General features: G+C 35.8%; 1 pseudogene; it reads right to left on the reverse strand.

The window, feature by feature from the left end:
* Positions 1–2,491: 2,491 nt before the first annotated feature.
* LOC141595619 (syntaxin-61-like) lies at positions 2,492–7,475 on the reverse strand (annotated as a pseudogene).
* Positions 7,476–8,359: the final 884 nt, after the last annotated feature.

Below are 8,359 nucleotides of genomic sequence, written 5' to 3' on the forward strand. Positions count from 1 at the left end.
TTTGTGTGGTCCAAAAGCACTCCCACGTATTTTCTTAATCTTTGTGTCAAAAACAATAGATAATTACTAGTTTTAAACCCGTGCAAAATTGCACGGGTATGTATTTGGGCCAGTATTAATGTTTTTGGATGTATATTTGTTTTTGCATTTCTATTGTACTTATCTAGTTGGTCTAAATCTACGATCTACATAATTTATATTTAAATTTGTTACAAACACGTGTTCACATACACTGGTTTATAAGGAAATAACGCGACCTACTCTTGTAAATAAAAATTGCATACATAAAAAACTTTACATCCGGATAAAAGAAATATAATCTAATATAATCAACTTTAACATATGTATGTAATTCATTTGCGTTTTATGTTCGATCCCGTATATAAATGTTATTCCTTCTTGAAATTATGTATTTTTATTATTATGTAATTTTATTTTGTTTTAAAAATTATGTAATTCAATTTCATTTACTCGCATTTGTAATTCATTATGCGTATATGTTATTAATTTTATTTACACGGAATGTATAAAATTATTTCATAATATTAATTCATAGAATTTTTTCATAATATTATTTCATAGAATTTGTTGTAAGACGGAATTTATCGCATGTTTGAAAAGACGAAAATCTGAAGAAATAAATACATTGCACACTCACGGGTCCCACCATAACATGAATTTCCAAAAAAAAAAACTTGCATTAATGACGCTGAGGATTGAGTATTGTCTTTTGTATTAATATAGATAAGATTGATCGAGATAGAAGGAGTATCTAATAAATGTAAATCGGCAAGTAGTTTACTAACCCGGCCGGCTCAGGGTCGAATTTGGCGAACCCGCCCTCCCCGATTTGGCCTGACCTAACCCAAACCCGACCCATGGTCACCTGAAACCAATATAAGCCACTTTTTTATTTGTAGTATAGGATTTCAGAGCGGACAAAGCCCAATCTATACCGCTTGATGCAGAAAAGTTGCCAATTGGGCTAGAAGGGAACATCTAGGCTAAAAAACGAACAAACCATCAATCAAAATTTGGGCTAGAAGGGAACATCTAGGCAAAAAATGTTGTAGACAAATTATTGTTAGGAAGGACGATTTTATCGTATAAGACAAGTCCAATAGAATAAAAGCCCATTTTAAAACATTTTTCCTACTGATATTATGCATAAAACGGTCTTATAGTCTTATGTAATAATTTGTGGATTTTGTAAACTTATCAAGGTTTGGCCTATTAGCCTATTCCAATCTTGTTTATCTAGGGGAAATTTCATTCAAGTCCAGATCACATCAGCTCTAACTTGTATTTGTTAACCTAGACTTATGTGTCCGCCGCCTTTCAATGGTGAATGGTGCAAACGATGAACGGAAGTTTTGTAACATACAAATTTAAATAATTAAAATACAAGTTGATCTAGTGTTACTGGGTCAAGCTTGATTTGAAGACTGAGCTCCCAATTCCATACTAGACTGAATAGTATCGCCTCATTGTCAATTCTTAAAAGGCTCCACAAAGCAAATACAGTTAACACAGGTCTTTTTATTTTCACATATTTATCAAATTATCACTGTGATATCATGTGTATGGACAATAAGGTATCATGAAGTTTTGTCAATCATAATAATCTTCACAGAGGTTAGAAATTGAGTGAAGCATTGATTTCCAATTGATGGAATTATCGTGCATTGATTTCTAGAAAAGGCTAAGCTGGTATACAGTGAATAATCTTCCATTAGCCAAATACTCGTGCCCTAAAAAGCCATAGTGGATTAATTGAAGGGCAGCGATGCAGGCTGGTACTACCAAACGTCTATACAAAGAACGCCGAAACCTCTACACATACAAAGAACGTCGTCACTGATATTGATACAGAAGTAATGAGACTAACTTTCAAAGCTCTACACTATGAATCAAGCTTTACACAATGAATCTAAGCAGTTGATATTATTGTTGTTATGGATGACAGATTTACCATTGCGCGTGGATAGGGGACCAATATGCAAACACATATACCAAGACACACATGAAGAAGGAGAAGGAGAAGTTGGAGTACTAGTATATTACCTCTGGAGCATGTATGATTGCAATTTGCAACATATAACAAACAATAAGCACTAACATACTAGCCTATGAAATTGTCATTGTGCTCAAATACAGGAATCGAGGCAAAGATGGTCATGGGGTATGTGGAGTCCGACTTACATGAAAATAACAACAAATTCGTTAGCCTTTCAAATCAATCTTTTGATAATTTTCGTTAGTCCGACTTACATGAAAGATGGTCATGGGAAATTGAGGGTTAGGTTAGAATTGTGGATCCATTTTCCCAGCACTGAAGGTAAGTTATGACTAGGAGATACACAGCGACAGTACAAAGGTTTGCTTTCATGACCAATCTGATAATTATTCAAAATGCAAAGTAGCCGTTTCACATAAACCTAACCCAAATTATGTACTTCAGCAGGTTGGGAACCAGATAACATTATTGGGGTGACATTTAAACTAATAGCGAAGTTTCAAAAATCTATTGCGGAGACCTGTGTTTTTGGCGAACCACTACAAGTAAATAAAAACCCAGAGGTTTACAACGTACAGAACTAACAGAAGAAAGTAGCCATAAACTATAGCTTTGTAGCAGTAAAAGTCCAAACAGAATGGTATCGGACTATCAACATAGTTGATAAGGTTAATAACTACTATCAACATAGTACCATGGCAGAATTTGCTATCAACATAGTACTGAAATTTAATAGTTTAAACTTCCACACTAAGGTTGCACTAACCTGAGCAAGCAGTTCTTTATGAATATTAAGTCCAATGTGTCCAATTCTCTGGACACTGTCACTGAGTAAGTCAAGGTCTTCATCTTGTTGCCTGTATATATTCAGAGGTTAGGTGGTTTGAAATCAACTTATCATCTCACTCGACAAAAGGTGAACAAGTAAAACTGTATATACTGTGCCCCATAGTGTTCAATTTTGGGAAAACAAACTGAATGGAGTTTGTTCCCGGATTCCTGATATTGAACCCAGTAGCTTTCTGCAAACCAGTTTCCCTAACCAAAAGGAACACCGAACCATGCAACAATGGTTCTTCCAGCAAAAAAAGTTGCAGAATAATCATCAGCACAACAGGCAGTAAAAATAGAGCTCACTGTTTTCAAATACTGACTAGCAGATCTAGTGATACTGTTTCAAACTTCATTTGGAAGCTGAACTCCCAAATCCATAATACACTGAACAGTATTTTCACATTGTTAATTTGTCGACAGCTATTCTTTCAAGTTTTGACAATTATAATAATCTTCAGAGGTTAGAAATTGAGTGAAACTTTGATTTCCAGTTGATGGAATTGTCGTGCCAATGATTTTTCTAGATGTTCAAATTCCGATTCATGTCCATAAAATGTGACTAAGTTTTTATGTTGGCTGCCACAGACCTACCGCAACCCTCCTCCTTTATCCGGGCTTGGGACCGGCAGTGAATGCCCGAAAACACTCACAGGCGGAGTTAATGATTTTTCTAGATAAACGAATTAATTTTAATGTATATGAAAGGCTAAGATGGTATCGTGAATAATCTTCCATTAGTCATATGCTCATATGAACTGTAAACTAAAGTACAATACTGCCCATGCCCTAAAAAGGCATAGCAGATTAACTAATGGGCGGCAATGCAGACTGGTACTGCCAGACGGCAATACTAGCTGAGTTATCTAACAACCACACTGAAACCTCGAATATTGGTTACATAATTAACCCAAATACCACTAACAGGGGAACCCAAATGGCACTTGAACATCAACCAATACTTAAAATAGGATCATTGACACTCATTTATTCACCACAACCAACAGGAACACTGCCATTCCAAGTTCAGGACTCAGTAATGCAGAACCTCTAATGCTCAGTTTCAAAGTGTATAAACAAAACACATACAAGGAACGCCGTCGCTGATATTCATACGAAAGTAATGAGACTATCTTTCATAGCTCTACACTATGAATAAAGCTCTACACTGAATCTAAGCAATTGATTGTTATTGTGGGTGACAGATTTACCATTGAACGTGAATAGACAGGAAGGGACCAATGCGCAAACACATATACCAACACACACATGGAGAACTAGTATAAGGAAGATATATAAGAAAGGGAATTAAGACATTACTTTATCAGAAGCAATTGTCTATCGGATTCAGATGACATTAAATCATCGTTGTGTTGCCCATATTGATTGGATGTTTCTGTCGGATGTGACTGATCCATAGGAAGCCTCATCAGGTCCCGGTGTGAATCATGATAGCTGAGTCCCTTGCCGGCAGATACTTTTTTCTTCACAGTGCACACCTAATAAAAATTCACATGACATGGATACACAAACAACGCATCAATAATATCCTCCCAAATGTCCCTGGGCACAATATCTATACCTCAAAAGATCATTGTCTTTGTTCATAAAGAGGTTTCATAAGTTACACTCCCAGCCTTGAGACAAACATGAGAAGAAACGAGACTTCACTATCCTTTTATTATTTTGCTTCCCTTATCTTCATCGATCATATGATCTATTTATTTTGTCAACTTGCAACTCGCAGGATACTGACTAACCAAAGTAAACAAAGGTACGAACTCCAAAACTTAAACTGAAGGGTCTTATTTACACCAAAGGGCTTCAAAAACCACCAAATAAATAACATCTATATGAGCCGAGGTTTTAAAGAACTTGAAACTCACTGTTAGACACAAAATTTAGAAACAAAAATCTAGAGATTTTGAGAAATAACCAAACAAACATACAAATCATATAATAAGACATAAAATCAAGCCAAACTCGTGTATCCACGTGGATACTTTGCCTCTATTCAACCCTTTACAATACCAGGTACCATTCCATCCAAACTCCCAAGTATATCCATATTACTTATGGTCACTTTTAATTATATATTCTTGAGCCTTACCTACCACTCGAAATCTTACAAGATTCTCATTCTTCAAGCCTCCAAACACTACTTCCACTTAGTCTCTCAGAGTCTGACCTCTATATTCATGTTGGGTTAGCATGGAAAAAAGAAATTATGAGATGGCAGTAGACAGGAATTCTGTATCTAAGCAGAGACTAGTTAGCTTTCCTTACCAAATTCCCTCTATTTCTCGAAAAATTCCATTATAAAATCAAATCCAAATAATGACCTTATGAAGACTCTTATAAGAAGATGCTTTTTCTAAAATTCCTTTTTAAAAAAAATACCCACAACATGCATCACCACTTAGCTAAATTAGTAATTGTTTTTTCACACTTGAAGCAGCAATAGTAGTACCTGATCACGTGCAGTTCTGGTCCATTTTCGTCGTTTCACCAGCTCAGCGACATCAATGCCAAAGTAAGCAGGGTCCCTGGAAGCGACAGAAATCGCCTTGTCCAACTCATCAACCTTCCTATCAAAAGAACAGGTTTTAGTGCTGTTTAGAAGACTAAGAAAGTGATTATAAAATGGGGTTTATAAATCGTTTGTCTGGACAAGACAGTAGGCAAAATATTGGGATAGAGTTATACAATGCTCCAAACACTAGGTTATCTGAAGCAAAAAAAAAAAAAAAAGATATGGATACCGTGGATCTTACAAATACACTAAGTTGCTGCTTTCTTAATAAATTGACAAAACAAAATTTATATAAACAAGGTTTGGTCATTTGGAAATCTTTAATGAAGCTAATAACCAAAAAGTTAGAATTCTATTTTACCAAAGGTTCCTTTGACATTTTATTTTAATTTGGGGAATGTTTACTTAAGGGTTCCTTTGATATTCTCGACAACCAAAAAAGCAAGTTAAACATGATCTGATTAGCTTCAATTTGACTATTCAGTTCTCGTATTTTGACTTTGGTTTGAAATAAAAAGGCAAGTTAAATATGATCTACAAGTCGTCGCAGAAGTTTTTACAGGGAGCAACGTAGCAAGCACTCTCAGTAATAAAGAAAACGAAACTAGTCTCGCATTCTTATTTAAAAAGAACATCTATTGTCCATAAGATAACATCTCATAAAGTACGTAACTCGCAATAACCAAAGCAGCATGTATCACATCTATGATTCTAGGTAAGAGAAAAGATAAGATCAACTACATCACAAAGCATGAAAAGCTATGAAATATACCTGCTCTTGAATGCTATCACAGCCAGCGAGGACCACTGTTGTAACTCGCGCTTGCTCCCCAGTACCATAAGCAGCCGCTTCCCATTGATGGAAACTAGATAGTAGCTTATCAATCTGAAAAAGAGCGACTCACTCATAAAAAATAGCAGAACCGCAGAATACAAGGGTACATCATACATTCCCTACATTCATATTTAAACAAAGATCAAGAGCTACAGCAATCCCTAAAATTGCAGGAGACTGATCTAAATCCGACACAAAGTTACTCACAGGAAATCATCATCAAATTTCTGATACCATCGCAGTATCAGCTGTAATGGCCTAATCTTAATATACGACAAATGTCACCTCAAAACACAGTAAACCAGCAAAACTACTAACAGGAAATCACTTAACTATGGAATTATTGGGTTCAGTCGCGGTATCAACTGTTAGGACCTAATCTTAATATACGACAAATATCACCTCAAAACACAGTAAACCAGCAAAACTACTAACAGGAAATCACTTAACTATAGATTGGGTTCAGTCGCGGTATCAACTGTCAGGACCTAATCTTAATATACGACTATCGCCTGAGAACACAGCAAAGTTAGTAACAGGAAATCACAAACCATATAACTAAATCCAGCTAGTCTTGCTTGTGACGGGCTAATCCCGTCACAAGCTTGTGACCTCTCACAAAAAGGGAGAGGGGACAAGGTAAGGCACCCCCATGTGCTTCCCACTCACCTCTTAATGGGTATTTTGTGTATTTTGTGAGAGGAAACGGTACCCGTCACTAACTTGTAATGGATAGTGTCCGTTACAAGTGAGAATTTGTGAACTAAATATCGGGTTCCGTCACGGTATCAACTGTCAGGACCCTAATCTTAACATAGTTACATACGACACATATCGCCTCAAAATAGAGCATAATGCACCCAAATCACAATCGAACTAAACCCTAATTCTTATTTAAAACGATCGTACGACGTCGTAATTAGGAAACAGACCTAAATCATATAGAATTACGCCATGAACTCAATTACTAACTAGCAAAATAATTGATCACTTTGTAGGGCAGCTAATTAAAAGATTATGAAGAATAATAATTAGGGATGAAAAGGAAACTAACAGAATCTTGGATCTCTTCCTTGACGATGTAAAAAAGGATCTTGAGCAGACGACATCTTTAAGATCGAAATCGCGAAAGAATTGATGATTTGTTGACGCGATTTACGATGTGTTGGTTGTTGTTGATGTTGAATTCAAGTATGAAAAATGGGTCGTGTAACGTGTTGGACCTTTTGGTATGTGGCCAACGAGGCAACGATAGTCAATCGGTAATGAATCGGGTTGAGTCGGGTAAATTATTATCTCTATGCTTACTGTGTTTACTGTTTTATCTATTTTAGTTGTATTGATGATGTATCGGGTTTGGGTTGGTGATATATTTAACGGAGCTTCACCTAACTATGCATTAATTGTTCATCATTCTAGATTTTCCGCCACTATCCCAGTGATGGAGTCAAAAACTTTTATTTTGTGGGGTTCTATTTAAAATATTCGTATTAAACGTTTTTTTACACAAGAAGTATATTTAATATTTTTACATTAAAATAGACAAAATACACACAGAAAAAAGAGCGGTGATTGTTAGAAATGTGCCCCAGAGCAATCTTCAGTGTTAATACGATGATAAGTCAAAATCCCAATTTAATTTCTTTATCTGCACTTTGAGCGGGTTCGATATCATCCAAAATAAACATATTCACAGGCCGGAAAATTGATAGCTCTTATACCAATTGATGCGATCCCAGCTAACTAATGGTTTGCAAAAACGAATTTGTACAGAATAACAATTAAAATTGAGCTATTCAATTATGGGAATTGACAGGCTGCCAGATTACTAGAATTGCAGTAAATCACCCATATTTTATAGACCAAATGAGATAAATCTCATTAATAGTTGTCAATAAGCAAAAGTTGGGTTTCTGAATCAACGGAAAATTAACTGAAAATATAAAATTAGTAAAATGTAGCACAAATCATGAACAAGTTGAGCCCATAGATTGAAACAGAAATTTAGTTGTCCAAATGGTTAAAACAGGTCGGGCAGGGCTGCAACAACCGAGCCTAGGCCACGACAACCGTTAACAAAAGGAAGTAGCATTGAAAGTAGCCCTATTTCAGTTTTGAACTCTTGAAAGCCTTGTCCAAACAA

The sequence above is a fragment of the Silene latifolia genome, chromosome 1 (assembly GCF_048544455.1).
Source record: "Silene latifolia isolate original U9 population chromosome 1, ASM4854445v1, whole genome shotgun sequence".
In the NCBI taxonomy this organism is placed as follows: domain Eukaryota; kingdom Viridiplantae; phylum Streptophyta; class Magnoliopsida; order Caryophyllales; family Caryophyllaceae; genus Silene; species Silene latifolia.